The following is a 25,215-nucleotide window of genomic DNA, read 5'->3' on the forward strand; positions in this document are numbered from 1 at the left end:
CCTGCCCTTACCGACTGTGCAATCCGACTTGAGAATGCAAGATATACAATCAGTTAAAAAAAAGCAAGCAAACAAACTCCAGCACATGCTCATGATAGCTAACGTTTATTAGGCATCTACCAAGCATTTACGAATATTGTCGTAAGTATAAAAGATGCTATATCTTCTTTTATCCCCACAATGACTGAGGTGGATGTATTTTATCAGTGCTGTTTTACAAATGAGAGAAGTGAGGCTAGAGAGATTGTCACCTGTCCACCATTGCAGGGTTGCAAATGTGAAAATGACCTTAAAGCTCCACGCCCGCGTGTACAAGTGAATACGGTAGCTTTAGGAGCGCATTCGGCTTTATTTGACTTTCAGACCATGCTTCAAAGAATGCAGCCAGATGGAGAACTTCTGGGGCCCATGAGGAGCTGACGGGACACAGAGGGGTAACTTTGGCTGAGAAAACGTGTCCACTTGGTGTGTGCCAAGTTCATGCGCATCCTTGCTGGCCAGGCCACAAGGAGAGGCCACTGAGTGTGAAGGGCACAGGGTCTGGCTTTGGAGCCAAGATCAAACCTTTAGCAACAGAAATGTGTTTCAATTTTCAGATTCCGTTCACAAGGCAATGAACAAATTATAACGTTAGGTTTTCTCCCCAGGCCTGACCAAGGTGGGAACGGTTGTGGCAGGGAGTCAGAGATATTCTAACTGGGAATAATGATCTCTAGGCTGGTTTCATAGAAAGGTAGCTAGACTCTCCCTTTACGGGGAGCACAGAGTTTTTACCAGAGCTTTTCTCCAGCACACCAGAGAAAGGATGCCTGGGAGGAGAGGGTCTCAGGATAGCGTTAAAGATGACTTCAGTTTGGGGCACACTCTGCTTTGGCTGGGGAAGCCCCTCCAAAAGCTTATAGGCCAGTCAGATACAGAAATGCATGGGAGTTGAGGAGGCTAAAGGTATACCTCATGCGTGCTTTCTCTGTTCAATACTGCTTCTTCCATTTAGTATTTATATATTATGATATGTGTATAATGATAATAATAGCTGCCACTTATGCAGCACTTATTACGTTAAGTCAGGCATTGTTCTAAGCAGTTGTCACAATTTGACTGAATCTTTAAAATGAGCTCTTGACAGAGGGTGCCATCATTATCCCCATTTTACAGATGAGAACCCTGAGGCAGAAAGAGGTTGAATACTTTCCCACGTTCACTCAGCTAGCAGAAGGCAGACCCAGGGATCTCATCTAGGCATTCTGGCTCCACGGAGCATGCTTCAAACAACTGCCTCTTTTTAAATATTTTTAATGGGACTCCACGAGTAAACTCAACAACAGTGAAAACAATTTCTTTTCTTATAATTCACATTCGACTCAGCTTCCTCGTCTTGAAATGGGTAGAACATTATGGTGATTACTTATATAATTTGTCATGGGATTTTGGAAACGTATTTCGTGTTTGTATAGCACTTGGAGGCCCATTAAATGTGCAATGAAATGTAGACAAAGAAACATTTTCGGCATTGCTTATTGATGATGGCAGGGGAAGTTGAAGTTTCCTTTAAAGGGTTTTACTAGTCCAGTGATGCCTTCTTTGTAGTATTTCCTAAGGCCCAGTTTTCTAGCTCTCCCATGGAGAAGAAAATAAAATGGCTGACTGAAACCTCCCACCCACATCGTCAGCCACTCATAATTAACTGCCTTAATCAAAGGTAATCTTCCTTTTTTGATTAATCATCTTTTTATAGTACACTTAAGAGGAAAAAGAACCAAATGAAAATATTAAGTTGGAGGCAACACAAACTAATTTGATAATATTGCCATTACAACTGAGTAGAGAAATACATGGAGCGCCTCTGGAAATATTTTTCCTGTCAAAATTTATGTCTTTTCTAAAGGGTGTGTGCAAGGGGCTGTTTTTCTTCATACACTCTATGTGTATGTAACGAGTAAATGTTAGCTCTGTGCCTTTTTTTGGCCCATTAAGAGTTATGCACCATAGCAATTTACAAACAAGGGGGTGACAGGGTAGGCAGGACCAAAAGAAGTTTGATGAATCAGGAGAAAAATGACGAATTGTTTACAAAACATAACCTGGGAGCTGAAATTGCCATATCACACTTTAGATGAATACAATCACCCCCCTAAGAGGCCACCAGTTCAATTGGCTTGGGTTGCCTATTATCTTTAAGGATTGGGGGCCATGGATTCACCCACCATTTGCAACAAAGCACTCCAATATTTTTCAGGAGCAAAAGCACTTTTCACTGGCTCCTCCAGAGTAGCTCATTGAAGTAGGAGCCAAGCGTGTAAACGACCTCCTGAAAGAACTGGCAGGCTTGAAGAACATTGAGCCCCAAAGAGGGAGTTGTTTGCAAGGCGCTCCTCCAGCTGAAACCTGGGGAGGGGAGGCCAGCAAGCAGGGAGGCAGGCGGAGGTGGGCCTCTGTCTGTGGGTGGAGAGGGAAATGTTTGTACAGAGCAAGTTTAAAGGTGGACAACAGACAAATCGCAGTGTGGGGCTGCTCTCAGGGTGTGCTCAAGAGGGAGCTTTTTGGCTCCCAAGAGAAAAAGAGAGATGTGAAAGCCAGCAGCCTTTCAACCTAAAAGCATCTTTCCCATTGGGGGTTAAAATCTTTGCAGAGTAGGCACCAGGTCTCCTGCCCCAAATTCTCCTGGGCACAAGGAGTGCAGAAAGTTTTACTTGGTAGGTAAGTTGTTTTGATGTGAAACCATTTTGGCCAAGGTGGGGATTTTTCACTTGGGTGTCAGTGGTGCCCTTCTGATGTTTATAAAACGTAGCAAATGTACAGTTTGAACAGTTATTTTAGGTAAAAACATCAATTTCTTCATAGAGTCGGGCACTCTAAGTTCTGTGTTTGAGACAAATTCTTAGATTTTCCAGTGTTGAGAAAACTTTCACCTTGCTTCACATGGTTCTCAAGTTGAGTTATGACCCTGACATCCCTCTGCTCTCTAAAGTGCACTAATGGAGCTCAATTAAAAACAACTAAAAAGAAGAAAATGTAATTTTCTATCTCGTGGGGGTGGGGGGAAGACAACACAGATTCTTTCAAGGTGCAATTTCAGCTGGCCACTGACCTTAACATTCACCACTCTGAGGTTTGGTCATCCTGCTAGGAACATCCCAGTGGAGATCATTGCCCAACGTTCTGTGTCTTAAATCCAGTTTCAAAGCTCTCTCCACCTCAGCCCCTACTTACTGATATACTTTCACGAGCACAAAAATGTCCAGGGGAGATGGATATACGGAGATGCTTGTCTGAATCATTTCCATTGTCCCTCTGGTTTTTTGTGACGTCTTTCATTCCACTTGAATGCCTTACGTGGTCTCCTGATCTGAATTCCTTGTGTTTCTTTTTTCACTTCCTCCCAAAGTTGTTCAAGGTCACCGTTATTCAACTGCATTACTATCTTGGGACTTGAGGTCCTTTAGCACAGAGCTCTGCAAAATCCATGCCATCAAGACTAATGCTGTCAATCTATTTCAAAGTTTCCCGAGAGGAAGATTTCATGACATCACTCATTTATATGACTCAGAGCTTCTCATGCTCAGAGATTCATTTCTTCTTCCTAAGCTTATTTCTTCATATAGATTAAAAGAATGGCTTTTCATCCCTGTTTCCCCACCATTTATATTTATATATATATATTTATATTATATTATATTATATATTTTGAGGGTGATTAGGGTTCTTGACTAGCCGCCTTTTTCACATTAGATAATTCAATTTTCTTTTTTCCTTTTGCCAAAAGATTTATTTCTTGCTTCAAACTGTACATTGCATTTTTGGATAATCTAGGTAGATGTTGAGCATAGGGTTTTATAGTCAGATGTTTTGTTATATTCTCTTGATTTTTTATTTACGTACTTTTTTTCAAAGAAGCTCTTGACAGGGATTGCTATCACTTACTGATTATCTTATCCCTGTTCTATATTTATCAGCACATTTATTCCTCACAACAGCCCCATAAGATATCTATTGATATCTCTCTTTTACAGAAGGAACATATTCAGAATGGTCAAATTACTTACCCAAGATTCATAGCTAGAATGTAGGGAAATGGGATTCAAATCCAGACCTGCCCAACCCCACTCTCTGCTTCTGTACACTTGTGACTAATAAGACTGCTATATGGTCAGAAATGGTTCTAAACAAGAGCTCTTTACCTACAGCTCACCTGGGACCCTCAGCACGTCCCCCAGACCCTCAGGTGAACCCAACTATAATCTGTCTTGTATTTATAGGATCTTTTGCTTGTGATGACTTATTTGTCTGCATTTTCCTCTTATTATCCTTCTTCAGTTCCAAATTGTCCACTTCACCAGCAAGTTCAATTACATGTCTTATTTTGTTCTCCAAAATGAGTGGAAATGAGAGAACTAAATACAGGAAGCATAGTCTGTTCCATAGCCATTTTAAGTCCTTAAACATTTAAATTCTAAAGTAATACATGAGTACATGACCTTTGTACAGATTTCAAATAATACTGAGGCATATAGAAGGAAAACATAAAAGTCCCTCTCCGCCTACTTGAGTACCAGTGGATTTTGGTAGGTATCATTTTCGTATGCACTTAAATTACTTGTGGAAATGAGTGGGAAATAAACAGCAAATATTCCATTTGAACTTTCCAGTCAAAACTAACCACAAAAGATTTGAGGGGGCTCCAGAGCTATTTCATTCACCTATTAAACAAGAAACCAGGAATGCCATCTTTGACCACTTGCTGAGCCTCTTTACTTTTGGTTAAAAAAAAAAATCTGCTTTTGCTGCTTCTTTTGGAATCTGTTGGATGTACTTTCCCACATCATCCTTGGTTATCTCTCTGATCCTCTCCCACCAGACTTATCACCAGTGTCTGTGGGTTGGACGCTGGAATTGGAGACCTCTGCCTTCCAGAATATAGTAGGCAAGCTCATCGGAGAGGTGTCCTCCAGATTTCAGACAGAATGAAAATAGACTCTGTATTAGAAAATTATGATCTGCCTTCGTCTTCACCTTTGCTACTGCATCTTCTTGTTTATTTTCTCTTTTACTTTTGAGCTCTTCTCTGTAGATGCTTTCCATGATGCACACACTTGCTTGAATTGTATTCAGACTGCTCTCGTTTCCCTTGTTATATGACTTTCACTCCTGCCTTTCTTTACAATTGCAGAGTCTAAGTTTTAATATGAGGCCCACAATCAGTGACATCCACATAATGATGATTTCCCTAACTGTCTCTTCAAAACACCATAATCTCTGAGGAAATGAAACCAATCATTCACTTTACACCATGAACAGCATTCAGAAACTGTGGCTATATTATATATATGTGATTAAAATTGATCTTGGCTCCAAAGAACTTGAAATCAGCAATTCAAAGAGACCCATGCACCCCTATGATCATTGCAGCATTATTCACAATAGCCAAGACATGGAAGCAACCTAAGTGCCCATCAACTGATGATTGGATAAAGAACATATGGTATACATACACAATGGAATACTACCCAGCCATAAAAAAGGACAAATCGTCCCATTCACAACAACATGGATGGACCTTGAGGGTATTATGTTAAGTGAAATAAACCAGATAGAGAAAGACAATCTCTGTATGACTCCACTCATATGTGGAAGGGAACAGATTAGTGGTTACCACTGGAAAGGGGGGTGGGGTGGACACAAAGGGTGAAGTGGTGCGCCTACAATATGACTGACAATAATAATGTACAACTGGAATTTCACAAGGTTGTAAACTATCATAACCTCAATAAGAAATAAAATAGAAAAAAAAATTGATCTTGGCTATATAATAATCACAGTGAGAAGACTTTGTAGGAAGGAGGTTTCTTCTTCACCCTTGTTGTATCAGTGAGGATAGGCCAGGTTCTGCTGCAGTTACAAACACTCCCCAAACCTGGAGGACTTAGAGAAACAAAGGAAAGTTTATTTCTTGCTCATGTTATGTGTCTATCTGGGACCATCTGGGGGCTCTGCTCCACGTTATCTAAGGAAATCTTCCTATTGTCAACTAGCTCTGCAAATACTTGCTTTAGTTGTGATAACTTTACCTAAAAGGTACAGAGTGTGCACTGCTGTGGAGATTCTTGTTGAGGATTTTGTATTTGAACTTGTAACTAGCTTACGTAATCTTACCTTTGCAAAATTGTCTTCTACCCTTCTGCCCTTTGGGGCTCCCTGGTTCAGCATTTTATTAACCTTTTTTTCTGAAGTAAATATAGTTGTAAAACAAAGCAAAACACTCCAATCTTGCTTTGTCCGAGTCCTAAGAATTTCCACGTCTCTCAGTTCAGGCCTTTCCATTTTCTGTGTTCTTCTCTATCTGGTTCACTAAATTCATGAAATATTTTGCCATTGTCACAATTTCTGCTTTTCTGTCTTTTTAATCTCTAGATCTTTTCTCATTATTTTTACCTTTATGTAGAGACACGTTTTGTTTTAATTTTTCCACATTCTTATTCTAATTTCAACAAGTCTTTCTTGTGTCCTGTATATTATGCCATTGAAGAATACTTAGTTTCTCTAAAATCTTTGTGGTACTTAGGTTTCCTTCTCATGAATGGCTTCCATTTCCTGGTTTTATTGTTTGTTCATTGTGCTTTCTTCATGATCATTAGTTCTGTCTTGTTTAAAAGATGATTTCTCCCATCCTTATAGCCTAGGTTGTTTCTCCTCAACTGTTGAATATTGTGTAACTTGAGTATCCTTAACAGAATGACACCTAACCAGTGTCTTATGTGCATACAAATATGTTTGTGTATATATCTGACGTTCTCAAAGATATCCCATGTATCTGGCACGCTCAAAGAATGTTCCACTGAGATGCATATTTGAATTGTTACTTAAAATGTTTATAAATATTTTTTCTACTAATCATTGTCTATACTTACACCTCTAGTTTTCTATAGTTCTCTTATTGTTTGGTTATACATAATTTTTGTAAAATCTACATCAATGTATTAATTATATAATGATGGGCCAAAGACAGAACATCCTTGCCTGGGAGCTTAGAAACTCTGTCTTGTTATTGACATGAAGTTAATTCCTGTTGTAATTTGCTGATTAAAAAGTCATATCATGGAGCCGGCCGGTGGCGCAGCAGTTAAGTGTGCTCGTTCCACTTCTCGGTGACCCGGGGTTCGCCGGTTCGGATCCCGGGTGTGGACATGGCACTGCTTGGCACACCATGCTGTAGTAGGCATCCCACGTATAAAGTAGAGGACGATGGGCACAGATGTTAGCTCAGGGCTAGGCTTTCTCAGCAAAAAGAGGAGGATTGGCAGTAGTTAGCTCAGGGCTAATCTTCCTCAAAAAAAAAAATCATATCATGACGTTGGATTAATATAGTTCACTAGGCTGTTTTTGGATACATATATAAGTTATTTTAATATTTAATTTAATAGATACTTCAAAACCTGAAGAAGATACTGAGATTGAACAATTAAATGGTATTACTAATTCATTCCCAGTCCATTTGTAGGAGTTTAGGCCTTCTGCTTAAGAACACATATGGGGTAATTTAATCAAATACAATTTATACCCTTTATGTGCTGTCTTGTCTAATTTTACAGATGTATAATACATACCAAGACAGCGAGATATATGGGTGTGATTACAAGAATGCTAAATACATTTTAATATTTCCATCAAAGCATAATATCCTCCAACATAATATACACAGTATGTAGTGTGTGTGTGTGTTTGTGTGTGTGTGTCAATTTGGAAGTGCCTGAGAATGACACATGGAGACCAGCCACAGAGCAGTAGTTTTCAATCTAATGGCTAGAATGGTCCTTGGAGATGGTGCCCTGTTTGAGGTTAGTGGCCGGGGATCCAGAGAGGCTGGACTCTCCAAGGTACTTCTCATCTTTTATCAATCATCATACATCAAGGCTGCTGTGTCACATAGAACATTTTCCATTCTTTTTTGCCCCAGTGTTCTGGTCCTGCTTAACAGCAGCAACCTGTTGATTCTGGACTGCTAAGTACCCCTGGCTGGCATATGAGGCTGCAGGGTGACTTAACTGTGGGAGACAGACAGAATTGTTTCCAATGTACACCTAAGGAGGCCCTCAGCAAAGCAAACATTGATTTTGGAGGAGTATTTTTTTTTCTCTATTTGCTTGCTGCCAGGGGCCTCTAAATAGGATCCCTATTTTTTTTTTCCTGTTAATATTAACCCATTTAGAGGCTGAATGATAAAGTTCAAGCCAGTAAGTCTTACAGGATGTTGTAAGATGCCATCACCTCCCCAAACAGAGCAACTCCTAGTGAGGATTCAGTAGGTGATTGAACATGAACGAAGCCCTTGGAGGCTGCCCTGAATGCCTGGGTGGCCTCTGGTTTACTGCTAGTTCACTGGGTTCCTCCTGCCTCAGTGGGCCAACTCCCAGGATTATAAATCATATAGACGTGAACTTCTTCCTGAAGTAACTTGTTTGCTTTATTTATTTGGAAAATTTCGGTAACTACTCTCTCAACGGCCAGGCTGTTGAACTTGCCATAACTGAGGCTTACTCAAGAATGTTTAGTCTTAACACTGTGTGGTTTCTTTTAGTGACTCCCGAGCCACATTTTGAAGAGAGACGTGCTGGTCCTGAAGTATGGTGAATTCACTTCCAGGTAACCCAGGGGCACCTCAGAATACCTTTGGTTTGGAGACAAAGTGGGTGGCAACGGTGAAGTGGAACCTCTCCCTAAACAAACCAGGCCCGCACAACCATAAACATACCCACACCCACATACACCTTGATGTTTTAGGCATCGAATATGCAAAAAGGAATACAGTTTTAATGGGAGTTTTAGACAGAGTAATTTTTAATCTTTTTAATGTAGAGGTCATCATGTAAGTCTCCTTTCTGAAATAAACCTATTCCACTTCCTCTTGGTGTATTGCATGTCTTAAAAAGTGTATTTGAATAAAAGAAAATAAGTACCTTAAAATGAATGAAATCATTCATTGGTAGCAGTGATGTGAGTTTACATTTGGGGCTCCCAAGCCAAACTGTCAGAAAAGACAACATTATTCTTTGTAATTTGCCAAACAGCTTTCTGGTGGAGAGGAGAGTGAGATGGAGGGGTGGACATGGGGGTGTGGGGGCTTTCCTTAAGGCTATGCCTGAAATGCAGAGGCTACTTATATGGCTTCTATACCTGGGATTAATAGAAAAATGAGGAAATTTTGGCAAACCTTTAAGTCCTTGAAATATTTCCTCTCGCTTTTTAAACTAAAGGGTTGTTGTAACCCAAGCAGGAAAATGTAGTCAGGTTTTAACTTCATGTGGATGCAGAGCGGCATTTTTTTGTGCATGAATTTTGGGATTCTTCTATGTACTAAATTGCATTAGGGAAAAAAAAGAAGAGAGGAGGAGAGAGATGCATTGTTCAAGAAATTTGGGGCTTCACGATGTGTGGAAAAGACAATTTTTTCCAAGACTGTTGCAAGAACATCCCTTCCATTAGCTCTTATGGCGAACACTAAGGGGGCTGCTGCTGCCTTTCTCCTCACACCTGTTCCTCAGTACCCCTAACAGCCTGCAGTTTTCAGATGGCCTGTTTATATTATAGTCTCAAAGACTGAGCATCTTTATGTTAGTGTTTATATCCCATCCTTAATTCTTTTAAAATGCATGTTGCTGTCCAAAATGCTATGTTCTAATAGCCAAGGGCAGAATATGTGGAGAATTAGGAATGCCAACTTTATGGTTTATCAAGTGCTCCTGACTTCCTCGGGGGCAGATTGCATTACACAAAACAGTTATTGTTTTGAATGTACATAGGATGGAAATGAGGAGTCAGGATATGGCAGAAGGAGTGAGGATAAAAAAAAGACAGGATTGCAGCAGAAAGCAAAAGATGGCAGTCCACTTAAAACCAGTGGCTTCCGTTGCTTATACCCAAATGACTCAGTTTAGACTAGTAGGTGACTAAGGGAAAAGTGAATTTTCTCTTGCACAGTCCCTTAGATTTCCATGTGCGTACGTGTTTGTTGAAGAGTAGAATTTTCTTTGAGAAAATGGCTGCACTTTTCAAATCCTCCAACTTCTAAGCATAATTAAGGACTTACACAGAGTAAAAATAGGCACTTAAAGAAGTAGAAGGGCTCTTGGCCAAGTGAGATATGTAACCTATCTGAAAATACTAACATACCTGCTCTTGTTATAGGCAGAGATATCAAAACACCTTAAAAACAGTGCGAGTGAAACTTTATTGTGCATGAGAATCATCTGGAAATCTTGTTAAACACAGATTCCTAGCTTCTGCCCTTGAGTTTCTCATTCAGAAAGTCAGCAGGCAGGCATGAGAAGTTGCATTTCCTACGAGCTCCTAGGTGAAACTGAGGCTGTGGTTCCTGGACCACACCCTGAAAAGCACTTCCTTAAAACATTGTTTTTGTTCAAGGAAATGGCAGGAGGCGGTGAAGTAGCATAGTGGTGTGTCAGTAGTAGGGGTTAGGTAGGTGTTGTGTAGGCAGGTAACTCAGACTCACACTAGAGTAAAAAGATTTGACAGAGGGGACTGATTTTAGCACATTATATGTCTGAGATGGGAACATTCTCCACATGAATTGTCCTACACACAAACTGTGCTTGGGAAATACTAATTGAGCGCTGGATTGTGAATTAAATAGACTGCATCCTTCATAAGCTCTTCTGCAGCTTGGGTGGGAACTTTCCCCTGGCATGGCAACAATAATTGGCATATTGACTACAGACTAGGGCACCACTCGACAGCCAAAAGCAACAGCAATGGTGACCTCTACTTCTCTCCATGCCTTGCACTGTTTTTGGAAGCAGAATTATTTGCATAAAGTGAGCCCCAAAGTTCTTAGATAATTTGGGAATAAGTGGGAAGAGGAAAAGTCTTTTTTTTTTAATAACAACAAAAACTTTAATTAGTAATGAAACCTCTAACTCCATTTCCATCAAAAAGCCCAGGTCTGGTTTATTTATTTATTTATAGTAATAAAGTGTTCACTTTTTACTTGGTTTACTAGTCACATAACATTGATTAACTTAATGTTTACTCTACGAAGTCTTTTTTGTTTTTTTTCGATAACATTGGTTTATAGCATTATATAAATTTCTGGTGTACATCATACATCACTACATTTTGATTTCTGTGTAGATTACATCATGTTCATCACCCAAAGACTAATTGCAGTCCATCACCACACACATGTGCCTAATTACCCTTTTCACCCCTGCTCCTTCCCCCTTCCCCTCTGGTAGCCACCAATCCAATCTCTGTCTCTATGTGACTGTTGTTTCTATATTCTGCTTATGAGTGAGATCATACAGTATTTGACTTTCTGCCTCTGACTGATTTCACTTAGCACAATACCCTCAAGGTCCATCCATCTTGTCACAAATGGCCAATTTCATCTTTTCTTATGGCTGAGTAGCATTCCCTTGTGTGTACATACCACATCTGTTTATCTATTCATCCCTTCATGGGCACCTAGGTTGCTTCCAAGTCTTGGCTATTGTGTATAATGCTGCAATGAACATAGGGGTGCGTGTATCTTTACGCATTCATGTTCTTTGGATAAATACCCAGCAGTGGAGTAGCTGGATCATATGACAGGTCTATTCTTAATTTTTTGAGGAATCTCCATACTGTTTGCCATAGTGGCTGCACCAGTTTGTGCTCCCACCAGCAGTGTATGAGAGTTCCCTTCTCTCCACATCCTCTCCAAAACTTATTGTTTCCTGTCTTGTTAATTATAGCCATTCTGACCAGAGTGAGGTGATATCTCACTGTAGTTTTGATTTGCATTTCCCTGATAGTTAATGATGTTGAACATCTTTTCATATGCCTGTTGGCCATCCATATATCTTCTTTGGAGAAATGTCTGTTCATATCTTTTGCCCATTTTTAAATTGGGTTGTTAGTTTTTTTGTTGTTGAGATGTATATGTTCTTTATATATTTTGGATATTAACCACTTATCAGATATATGGTTTGCAAATATCTTCTCCCAATTGTTAGGTTGTCTTTTCACTTTGTTGATGGTTTCCTTTGCTGTACGGAAGGTTTTTAGTTTGGTGTGGTCCCATTTGTTTATTTTTCTATTGTTTCCTTTGCCGAGGAAAAGCCTTGAAGGAGAGATTCTTTTCCTGCTAATAAGATTGGAGCTGGGGAAGGAGATTGAACTATTAGTTGGAATTCAGTATGAACTCATTTGCACCCAGAGTGTGCAGAGCATAACATACTGATTTTAAAAGGGATCAATATGTCAATCAGATGGGAGATTGGTCACCATGGAAGAAGAGAAAAGAATCAAGAGGCAAACACAGGCACAGCATCTTGTGCAGTGTCTATAAAAGAAAGTGTGCGCTGGTCTACAAAAAACAGTATTAGTTCCTTCTGGAAAGTCTTTTTCCCATCATAAGATAAATTCATCAGGTAAGTTCAACTTAATAATGCCTGCCGTTGTGATCACCCTGATCAATTCTCTGGCTCAGACAGCATATTCATCAGCAGTTTTGCCAATCTCCACAGAAGCCCTGCTGGGATTTTTACTGGGATTGCATTAAACCTATCGATCCATTTGGGGAGAATCCATGTCTTAACAACATTAATCTTTTACCTCATTAATATAGCATGTTCCTCTATTTATTAAATTCTTCGTTAATTTTCCTCAGTAACATTTTGTAGTTTTCATAGTATAAAGATCTTTCAAGTTTTTTGATAGATTTACTTCTAGGTGTTTGATGCATTTTGATGCTCTTATAAATAGTATTTCTTTTAAATTTCATTTTCTGAGTCTTTTTTTAAAGCTAGTATACAGAAAATCAATAGATATGGGTTGTATAACAGATTCTGACTCCATGTTTGATGTTTGGCTTCTGACTGCTTATACGCCCACCTCCGTCTTTCCTTCCTCCTCCGTAGGTGGGCAGAACTGATAAGAAAGCCCAAGCAAATTCTCACCTCCTCCTTTGGCACATGTAAGAAATTCAAGATATCCCCAGCTGAGTAACTTGCCCCCAGTTCTGCGCCTTGCCACCATAAAGGCCCAACTCACTCGCTCTGCTTCCCTCCAGCCTGCCGGGACCTGCAGTGCCCACCCTGCTCTCCCCAGGAGTCCCTTGTGTGAATAAGAGGCTTTCTTTCAAATTATCTAGGTATTTGGAATGTCATCAGCCTTACATCCTACCTATTAACTGGGACGAGTTACATCCTACCTCTCTGGAGGAAACACAAAACAGGGTATCTTGGCCTTGTATCTGTCAACCTTCCTAAATTCATTTATTATTAGATAATTAGCGTTTGCAAATATTTTGAACATTCTATATATACAATTATATCATCTCTGAATAATAACAGTTTTTCTATTTTTTTAAAGATCGGCACCTGAGCTAACAACTGTTGCCAATCTTCTTTTTTTTTTTTCTGCTTTTTCCTCCCCAAATCCCCCCAGTACATAGTTGTATATTATTTAGTTGTAGGTCCTTCTAGTTGTGGCATGTGGGATGCCACCTCAGCATGGCCTTATGTGCGGTGCCATGTCTGCACCCAGGATCCAAACTGGTGAAACCCTGGGCCCCCAAAGTGGAGCACGTGAACTTAAGCACTCGGCCACAGGGCCGGCCCGGTGGCACAGCGGTTAAGTGAGCACATTCTGCTTCAGCGGCCTGGGGTTCGCCAGTTTGGATCTTGGGTACAGACATGGCACTGCTTGGCAAGCCGTGCTGTGGCAGGCGTCCCACAGATAAACTAGAGGGAGATGGGCACGGGTGTTAGCTCAGGGCCAGTCTTCCTCAGCAAAAAGAGGAGGATTGGCAGCAGATGTTAGCTCAGGGCTAATCTGCCTCGAAAAAAAGAAAAAAAAAGATTTTAATTTGTAGATACGCTTTATCAGATTAAGGAAATTCCTGGCCATTTCTAGTGTGTTGAGCTTTTCTCTTTTGAATAATATATGTGTGTTGAATTTTATCAAATATTTTTTCTGTGTTTATTGAAGTAATCATATGGTTTACTGCTTTTGTTCACTTACTAGGTGAACTACATTGGTTGATTTTCAAATCAATCTTACTTAGTTTTATGTATTATCCTTTTTATATAAAACTTGATTGTGTTAGCTAAAGTTTTATTTAATGTATTATATCTGTGTTCATAAGAAATATTGGCCCATATTTATCTTTCTTGTAAGTCCTTTTCAGGCTTTGGTATTAGAGTTTTGCTGGCTCATAAGGTGAGTTGGGAGTTGGTAAGTTGTCTATTTTTCTATCCTTTGGAAGAATTTATGTAAGATTGGTATTATCTCTTCTTTAACTAGTAGGAAGAATTCACCAGTGAAATCATCTACGCCTGAAGCTTTTGTGAGAGGATTTGTTTTTGAAAGATTAGCACCTGAGCTAACATCTGTCGCCAGTCTTTTTTTTTTTTTTTTCCTTCTTCTTCTTCTCCCCAAAACCCCCCAGTACATAGTTGTAGATTCTAGTTGTGAGTGCCTCTGGCTGTGCTATGTGGGATGCAGCCTCAGCATGGCTTGATGAGTGGTGCCATGTCTGCACCCAGGATCCAAACCAGCGAACCCCTGGGCTGCTGAAGCAGAGCACGCCAACTTAAGTACTCGGCCATGGGGCCAGACCGAGATTTTTTTAAATAATGAACTTATTTAATAGTTATAGGACTGTACATATGTTCCATTTCTTCTGGGTCATTTTTGGTAAATTGTGTTTTTCAAGATTTTGTGCACTGCATTTAAGTTGTCAAGTTTGCTGGTATAAAATTGTTTATAATATCCTCTTATCATCCTTTGGACATGTATAGGATCTGTAGGAATGTCCCTTTTTTATATCTTGCAGTAGTCATTTGTGTTGTCTCTCTCTCGCTGTGTTAACCAATGTTATTAATGTGTTCAAAGAACCAAAGCCAAAGCTTTGTTGATTTTACTCTTTTGTTGATGTCACTACTTATATTTATTACTTCTATCCTTCTACTTTCTTTGAGTTTAATTTGCTTCCTCTTTTCCAAATTCTTGAGTTAGAAGTGTAAATCACTGATTTTAGATCTTTTTTCTTTTCTAATATTTGCATATAAAGCAATATATAACCCTCTAAGCACTGGTTTTGCTGCATCCCACAAATTTTGATATGTTATGTTTTTGTTGCCATTTAGTTCTCTGTATTTTCTGATTTATCCTGTGATTTCTTCCTAAAACTGGGGGTTATTTAGAAGCATGTTGCCTAATTTCCAAACATTTGGAGATTTCCCTAGTTATCCTGAATTCCACTCCATAATTTAATTCCATCTTGGTTAAGGGACATACACTTTATGATTTCAGTCCTTTGAAATTTGTTGAGCCTTGCTTTATGGCCTGGGTAAACTTGAAATAATGTCTACCTGTTGTATTGATTTCTTCAGTTGTTGAATGTAATGTTCTACATCTGTTAATTAAGTCAACTTGGTTAATTGTTTTCTTCAAATCTTTTCTATCCTTACTGATTCTTTTGCGTTTGTGTTATCAGCTGTTGAGATGGTGTCAAGGACGGTGAAGGGTCTGAGATTTTATTCTATTTGCAATTCAACAAGTTTGCTTGCCAGTTTCATGTATAGGTTTATTGTTTATTTCGATTTCTTCTTCTGTAAACTGCTTGCACATATCCTTTGCTCATTCTTTATTAGGTGGTGTGTCTTTTTAAAAGAAATACATAAAAATTTATATGGCATTGTTTTGTTTTATATTGAGTAATGTTCCTTTAACACATATATGTGCTATAAAACAGCTTTTTCTAACTCATGGTTCATTTTCACTTCTATTATGATGACTTTTATTGAAAAGTAGTTTTAAATTTTAATCTAGTCATTTACTTAGATTTTCCTTCATGGTTTGTGCTTTCTGCATCTCATTTTAGAAATTCTTTCTTAACTCTCAGTCATGTAGATATTGGGCTATGTTTTTTTCTGTTTTGCCTAGAACGTCATCTAAAATCTGCCTAGAATTTATTTTGGCATATGGTATAAGTTATCTAAGATTTTTTCTACATGGTCAATCATCTTTAAAATTTTTGAATAATCTATTTTTTTCTGCTTATAATGACTGCATCTCTATCAAAATTGAGTTTTCATTTATGCACGTCTCCTTGAGACTATATTCTGTTATATTTGTCTATTGTCTAGCCTTCTGCTCTTTATCCACTGTCTTAATTACTAGATGTTTATGAGAGTTTTTAATATCTGGTAGAACAATTATTTTCATCTTCTTAAAAATCTGTTTTTAGCTATTCTTGTTTATGCTTTCCATATGAATTTTTGGATCATCTTGTCAGGTTTTATACAAAACAATCAGAATGTATTGGAATTGCACTGATTTTATAGATTAAGATTGGAAGAGAATTGATATCCTTAAATTTTATTGTGTAGGACCATGGCATAGATCTCCATTTATTCGAATGTTCTTAGATAATTTTATTTAAAATTTTATTCAAATGTTTTGCATATTTTTATTAGATTTATTCCTAGGAATATTGTATTTTTGTTCCTTTTACAAATGTGATTTTTTCCTACCCCATTTTCTATTGTTATTACTGGTATGTAGTTATGTTATTTATTTTATATGTTGATAATTTCCAGAAACAATGCTAAATTCTCATATAAAGTTTAATACTTTTAATGGACATTCTACTGGATTTGCTATGTAGATATCATCAGCAAAGAGGAATAATTTTGTCTTTTCCCTTCAAATTATTATGTCTTTTTAAAAATAGCACAATGTTGAAGAAAAATCATGATAGTAGGTATTCTTGTTTCTGATATGTGAGTAATTCTAAAGTTTCATCACTTTAAATGAAGGAAGAAGGAAGCTGAGGAAAGTTCCATTCTATGTTTAGTATGCAAAGTGGTTTTATTATGAAAGTTTACCTAAATGAATATTTTCCTTCATCTCTTGAGGAATGCATATATTGCGAGATCATGTGTCTTATCTCTTGCATTTTGCTAATATATTGAATAATAATGTTAGACATCCTGATGTTGAATTATCTAAGAATTCCTGGGATAAATCCTACTTTGTTAAAATTTATCTTTTAGGCACTGTCTAAATCAGTTTTTTAGTATTTTACTTAGTATCTCTGCATGTATGTTCATAAATGAATTGATGTATAACTTCCTTTTCTTGGACTCTACTTGTCTGGCTTAGCATCGTTTATTTTAATTTTACAAAATAAATTAATGGCTTTTCCAGTGTTTCTATTTATGAAACAAATTTATTATATAGGAATTACCATTTCTTGAGAGTTTGGTCAAAGCTGTCTCTGAAGTTCTTTGGATCTGATTCCTTTGGGATAAGGTGATTTTTAATTTCTGTAATGATTTTTTGGGTTTTATCTTTCTTGAGTCAGTTTTGGAAAACTATCCTTCTCATCTAAATTTTGACATTAATTGTTTTCATATTATCTCATGATCTTTGAAAGCTATTTTCTCTTAGACATTTTTCTAAATGCATTTTAATGTATATTTTTGGAAATGCATTTTAATGCATATTTTTAGAAAAGAAGGACACTTAGGTCCCAAATATACATCGCCCATTGCAACCACCCATTTTCCTTACCTGCAGTCCAGGTCAAAACTCTTATTTAATCATTTTTCCTTCTGATTAATATCTTTACAAGAAAGACTGAGTCCAACTTAACGATTTACATTAATTACAGTTTTATGATAATCATGCCTTTATATATAAAAACAGGACTTCATCAACTGAATCGTATATTCTTGTCAAATTCAGAGAATATTGCTATGACACCATATAATCACATTTTCTTGAAACAGTTTCCAGGCAATCTGTTGGTTATAATTAATTGGACTGTAAACTGCTGGGAAATGAGAGAGGATCTGGAAGGCGAAAGATGAGAGTGGTAAGGCAATGCTAAGTGCCAGCTGGGTATGTAAACAAAATGAGCAGTCTGAAGAAAAAAGTGACGTCTTCTCGATTAAGTCTCCCATTATCAGACATAAACATGTCAAATTTACTGGAATCCGCTTTGATGAAAACCCACCATAAACCAATATGACTAAGTTAGCAGACATTTAAACATTTACCCCTTAGCCAAAAGAGGTGCTGCTTTCTTTCTCTGATCCCCAAATACGTACAGTTCAAACATTTTCATAGCAATGAAATGACTATCCTTTAAAAAACATTTTGCCATTGTCCACATTAACTAGGAAGATAATTTCTAGGCTACTGTTTTCCTCCAACATTGGGACAGGGTAATCTCTTCATCTTAAAATTGTGACATTGACCTCATCAAGATTCCTAATCTGAAAAATATTGTCCATTATTTTGGCCCTTACACAATGACTGGGAGTACATGTACTGATGTGCTCACAATCTCTGAGAATTCCCTGAACCACTCACATGCTATTTGATAGCACACGAAAGTAGGTTAGTGAACATGAGTTAGAAAGCTCCCTTCGTGACACTTTGGGATATAAACCGTCAAAGTAAAGGTAGAGTTTGGATTAGATGACCTTTGAGAGTACTTTTTACCCTAATAGTCTGTGATTTTATGATTATAACAGGTAGTGAACTCAGATTTACTTTCAAAAGGAAAAGGTGAGTTACATCTTACCATCATTTTTCTGTCTGATGACTCAGGTTTTAATTTATACAGTCACATCATTATTTTGAAGAAAAGTGCATTGAGGAATGTTATTTATTCACCTGCTTTACCTTTATTGTCTTTTCTATACCTTTCTACGATTTTGGCTGCTCTTCTTTGTATTTGTTTCCCTTTTTATGATTTTTTGCTCCCATTTTGATGCCTTCTCATTATCGTTCTTTTTGTTGTTTGTTTACTTGCATTTAGGTCACTTTCCTTGGAAAGAAGGTGAAAAAATATTATTTGCTTTTACTAATGCTTGTAATATGTGTCTTCCTAAACAATTTCTATAGAACAGTATATGTGGGGAAAAAGTGGGGAAAAAATCCTCAGTAGACTTGGTGTGTTCTTTCTGGATAATGGTTAAGTCCTATCTCTGCTGGTTGCTGGCTGCTTAAATTATTTGACCTCTCTGTTCCACAGGATGAGATTAGTAATTACCTTATAGAGTCATTGAGAAGAACAAATGAGTTAACATATGCAAAGCATATATTTCCCTTTGAGGCCAGCTTTTGATTAATCATCTGTACAGAGATACTCCCAGCTTCTGGAGTTAGCATACTGAATTGAGGAGCTCGCATGTATACGTCTTGATAACATTCAGCCTGAAGCAAAATTGTTTATTTCCACCCCTCATCTAAAACACTTAGAATTCATTTCTGCACATATTCTCCAGTTTTTCTTCTGATATAAATGAGTAAATCCTTACAGTTCTTTTAGGGACTGAGCCTTCCCTCCCAAGTTTGACTTTCCAATCGGTCCTCTGAGGAATGCTGAGGTCTGACTCTTAGTCGAGGTGTGGAGGCTACGGTAGGTGGAGGGACACGGCTGGAGGAGAATTGAAATTCTCTTGCAAGTAACTGTGTCCAGTGAGATCAGTGAGATCAGTCTGAGGCTTCTAGCTGGGAAGGACCTGTTTCATTAGACAGAGCTAGAAAGCCTCAGTGCAATTTAGGGATTGGAGATATTCTCTGTCTTCCATATCAGACAAAATTTTGCAATTATATTTCCTGGGGTTTCACTTTTTTCCCAGTCAATGTCCTGACTTGCATATAACCTTCAAATAAGAGATTGATTGAAACTACATCATAATTTATTTGAAAGTTTGTCTCTGCCTCTGATTTTTGACTACCTCAACACTGTGGCCGTTAGAGATGGATTTGTTGGGATAGTCATATAAATTTCCTAATTATCTGATCATTCTTGGGATGAAGAATTTAAAAACCAGTTCTGTAGTTCAAAAAAATGTTCACTGGGGTTTTGGGCAGTGACCACGCCATCCCACAGTCCTTGTGTTCCACATGCCATATGTGTTATGTAAAAGCGGTCACTACTTATCTGCCAGCAACACTACACCTTCAATCAGCATTTTATTCCAGGTGAACACAGGTAATAATTCGTTTCCTTAGATTATCGGGATACTATCCTTTAATGCTATCCCAATTGTCACTGCTCAAAACTAACAGGTGTGGGGCTGGCCCCGTGGTACAGTGGTTAAGTTCGTGGGCTCTGCTTCGGCAGCCCAGGGTTTCATCAGTTTGGATCCCGGGCGCTGACCTGGCAGGCCATGCTGAGGCTGTGTCCCATATAGAACTAGAAGGAACTACAACCAGAATATACAATGAGGTACTGGGCAGTTTTGGGGAGAAAAAGAAAAAAACCCCCAACAGGTGAAATATAAACAATCTCAGATTCTCAACCTTGAAAATCTGCTGCCCATAGCCACTTCTTTGGTACCAAATACTGTATCTGCCAAAGTCCAGTTGCAGATAACAGGAATCTTTCTGGTTAGTTTAAGGAAAGAAAAGGATATAACATAGGAAATTAGATGCTTCGCAAATAATTGGATGATTTAGAAAAATAGTCTTTATGCCGGGCTTCTTTGAAGGATTCCTAGAACACTGTTCTATTTGCCTGCCGTGGGGGCTTTTACCTCCATCATGGGTAATTGTCTGGGAAACCAGGAATCTGCGACCACAACTGTTGCTTCAGGACTTCATTGCTGCAACCATGGTTCGTGCCAGAAAATCAGATGTCCTGTGACTTGCATCTCAATATGCATGAAGCCTGGGGACCAGGAACTGGGCAGAAAATGCAAATATCTCCATTATGGTGCTTGCAGGCAGAAAGAGCAAGAAGTATGGGCTCCATTTCACTTCCACCTTCTACCTCTTAATAGTGTATCTTAGGCTTATATCCGTATTAATACATTTAGGTCTATGACATTTTTTATAACCAATGCAGAGCAAGAGACCAAAGTTTAACTACTCCTGTAGCATGGACACTTAGGTTGTTTTTATTTTTCACTAATATAAACAATGCTGAAATGAACATCTTTATACAGACCTCCTTAGGCACATATGCAAGAAACGAACAAGTACAATTTCTGAATCATAGGGCTTGCTCATGTTGAGTTTTAACAGATACTACTGAATTCTTAAATTCCCTTCCTGAATAGCTGTATCAATTTACTCTCTCATCCATAATGCCTAGCAAGACCTAGACTAATTTGGTGGTTCTATTTTCTCAGGATTTCACTTTCTTGCCAACATTTGATACAAATTCTTGCCAACATCTGATATCTTCAAACTTGTTAAAATTTGCTAATTTCGTGGGTAAAATGTTCTGACTTATTGCTTGAATTTGTATATTCCTGATTATATGTGAGACTGAGCATCTTTTTGCTTACTTAATATTTTAATTTCATCTGTAAATTTCCCAATTTATATCTTTTGTTTCTTATTTTTTATTGGATTGCTTTTTCTCCCCTTTGATTTAATTTGCCTTTAAATAATCCGGGCACTAATTATCTATGCCTCTTAACTTTTATAACTTGTTTAAGCAGGCCTTATCTACCCCAAGGTCATAAGCATATTCTTCTGTATTTCCTTATTCTATTTTTGTAGCTTTGTTTTTTCATTTTGACTTTTAATTCAAGTAATTATTTTTAATGCTATGAAGTGATTTAATCTTATTTATTTATTAAAATAATTAGCCTTTTGCCTCAGTATCATTTATTGAACAGTCCATTCTGACTTTAAATGCTACTTCTATCACAAATTATGTCTTTATATACCCATGAATCTTTTCCTTTCTTTCTATTTTGTTCCACTGAATAATCCTGAAAAATCATAGCCCTGTAATAATTTGTGTAGATTTAAATATGTTTTTGTATCTGGGAGGGTAAATGTTTCTCCTTCTTAGTCTTTACAGAATTATCTTAGCTATTTTATTCTTTTATATGAATTTATGATTTAAGTTTTAAATTTCCACAATATATTATTTTAGGATTATGATTGGGATTGTATGGACTTATAGATTAATCTTTTATAGATTCTATATTCTTTAAAATATAGATTCATTACATCTACAGCATGGTGTAGCTCCTTTAGTAATTTTTAAATTTTATCTCAATAAATATCTTCTAAATTTTATGTTAATTTATGTATTGGCCAAGCTAAGTTATGCCATCTGCTGCAATAAACAATCCCTGAATGTTATGTACATCCTAGTATTATGTGGAGCAAGTTAATTGGTGTTCTGCTTCACTCAGTCATTATGGGAACCTAGATTGACAGAAGCTCTTCCATCATCAATGAGAGACTCACAGGTTGCTCTTTGTCTTGTCATCCAACAGGCATAAAGAAAAGAAAGAGCAGGAAATATAATTTGGGAGATTTTAATGGCCAGACTTGGAAGTGGTGTGCATAACTATTGTCTGCATTCAGAACACCATCATTTGCCCCAGGTTGCTGGAAGAGAAGCAGGAAAAGTATCCTCATGTGAGCCCAGGAGGTAAGTAAAATAACTTTGAGGAACTCATAAGATGAGTTCTACCTTCTAGAAAGTCCAAGAGAATCTACTGAAAATCTATTAAAACTGGGAGGAGAGTTTAGCAAGGTAATTGGAACCAATATTAGTTTACAAAAATAAATCATCTTCTTATGTATTAACAATAACCAATAAGAATTGTAGCAGCTAATATGACAGAGGATTTTCTACCTGTTTTATTTACATTGTCTCCAAATAGTGAATATTTTGCCTCTTCCTAATTTTTTTAACCTCTCATTTTTATCTTAAACTTAAATACTGGAACATTTCATAATATTGAATTGAATGGGACAAACTGTCTTGTTTGTTATAATAAAATTTCAGCTGGTATAAAAAGACAATAAAAATGCTGAAATGCCACTGGCTGGACTTCTGAAATGTTTGTCTTGATAGAACCTCTCTCTTTCTAATGAAAGACATGATTTTGAGATTGTTCTCTTGATAATGAGCCTCTACTTGTGTGGCTCTGAGCTTTCTCTTTCCAGAGACGTTTTTCTTATTACTGAAGTGAATTCAACAAGTGATTTTGCCTAAAGGTTTCTAAAAATTAAGTTTTGGGGGTTTTTTTGGGTAAGGTTTTAGAAAATAACAGTCGAATGAAAGACCTAGTGATTGTTTAAATACTGACTGGCCAATTTAGTACTGCTATTAGACTTGCTTCTGTATTTTGGTCACCCACCTGACCTATAGGCTACCAAATTATATTTGTAAAAATTATTATTGTTGTTATTATTTATTATTGTTGGTGAAACTAGCAAAGTTTGTAGGCAGGAATCAGAGTTCAAGCTCCTCTTTCACCACTTATTATTTATGGAACGAGCTACTTCCCTTTTCCTTGTCTTGATTCAACTTTTAAAACGGACTAAAAACATCTTTTCTGCTGAATGATGTGGACTAGATGGACAATGTCTTTCTGTTCAGTTGCTATGGTGAGTTCATCTTTCTCTAAGTTTTTACTATCATTTGTAATACTGATAGCTTCCCAAACTGTGTCTCCAGGACTCATCTCCCTGCAGAGATCCAACTCAGATTTCCAAATCCTTGCTGGAACCTCCATTTGAATGAAGGACAAAAACCTCATATACACTTTATACAACATCCAGCACATCGTCTTACCCTCAGACCTGATCCCGTCACTGTATTCTCAGTCTTTACATACAACACTGTTGTTGACTTGGTGCCTGATGAATAAACGATCCTATGAATTGGAAATATTTTCTATGTCTCTCAATTAAGTAATGCTACTCCCTGCTGGTGGCAAAGCTGTTTTTAAAATTTTTCTTTTATACATTAAGAGGCTTTTATTCTAAATCTGCCTTGAGAAGACTCTCTCAATCTTATTGACTTGGGATTTTGAAAGTCAGCCTTTTCTGTGACTGAACCAATGAGGAAGAAATGCAAGATATATCAATTCTGAATTGGGTTATTTGCTTAATCATCTTAGGCCAAGGTTTCTAACAGTGTTCTCTCTGATGAAATGACTTTTGTCACAGATAGAACACCAATCTACCTCAGAATCGTTGTCTTTTCTTCTCACTCTCTTCCTCTCCATGAATGACACTATGTACTCCTGCAACTTTAATTACTCTGTGATTACCAAAGCATCCCAAATCATTTCTCCAGTAGAGACCATTCTCTGATCTCTAGACCTGCATGACCCAGCGCTGACTGGACATTTATACTTGGATGTCCCTTAGGCATCCGAGTTGAGCTCATTATTTCTTTTACCTCATTTTCCCCAACGCTAAAGCCAGAAGCTTTCTTGTCAACCTTGGTTTCTTTGAATAATCCGCTTCCTACATCAAATCAATCACCAAGTTTTGATCATCTTATTTCTTACTATCTCTGAATCAGGCCACTTCTCTCCATCCCCACTGGTAGTAAATTAACTCAGGTCATTGTCGTTCCTCAGCCAGAGTTTTGCGGTAACCATCTCACTGTTCTTCCTGCCTTTGGTCTGCTTCACCTGCAATCCTGCCTCCAAGTTTCTCTTCAAGCAGAACTATCTTTCTAAAGATCAGATCCAAATCTGATTAAGTTATTTCTCTGCTCAAGGCCCCAGATCCTTCCCCTGGTGTATGAGAAGGTTCATGTTGTGTTTTTAGCTTGTCTTCAAAGATTTATCTTTCACAACTCACCTTCAACATTTTACTAGGAATCACTTCAGGTCCCAAATGTTTTGTGCTCCCTCTCACCATTGGTGCTTTGCAAGGCTGTTTCCTTCACCTGGGTCAGCTTTCCTAATCCTCCTCCTATCACCCTTTATATTTTGTCCCCTTGCTTCCATTTTAATTTCTCTGATCAGCTTTTCTGACGCCCCTCTCCCACGGCTTGCTGTTTCCCCACTTGCATGATCTGAGCACCCTTACTCAGTCTGTATTTCAGCGTGTATCATACTGTTGTGTAACAAACCGTGAAGACCGTAAACTTGTATGTCTCTTCTATCAAATTGTAGGGGTCTTGAAGGCAAGGAGAGGATTGTATTTTGCTCATTTTGGAACCCCAGCGCCTAGGACTTTGTCTGGCACATAGTGTTCACTACCTATTTACTAAATAGAAAATTAATAAGGATTATCTAAAAGATTTGGAAATTATAAATTATTATATGTAAATATTCCAAGCTGTGGTAATAAAGATTACTTTTTAAGAAGAAATGAAATTATTATTTATTATATATTACCACTTCTGCCTGATTTTAAACTAAACTCACAAAAGGACACATTCTTTTGGAATTTTCTATAAACACTGAATTTCATGAACTT

This window comes from Equus caballus, chromosome 6, assembly GCF_041296265.1.
Source record: "Equus caballus isolate H_3958 breed thoroughbred chromosome 6, TB-T2T, whole genome shotgun sequence".
Taxonomy (NCBI): domain Eukaryota; kingdom Metazoa; phylum Chordata; class Mammalia; order Perissodactyla; family Equidae; genus Equus; species Equus caballus.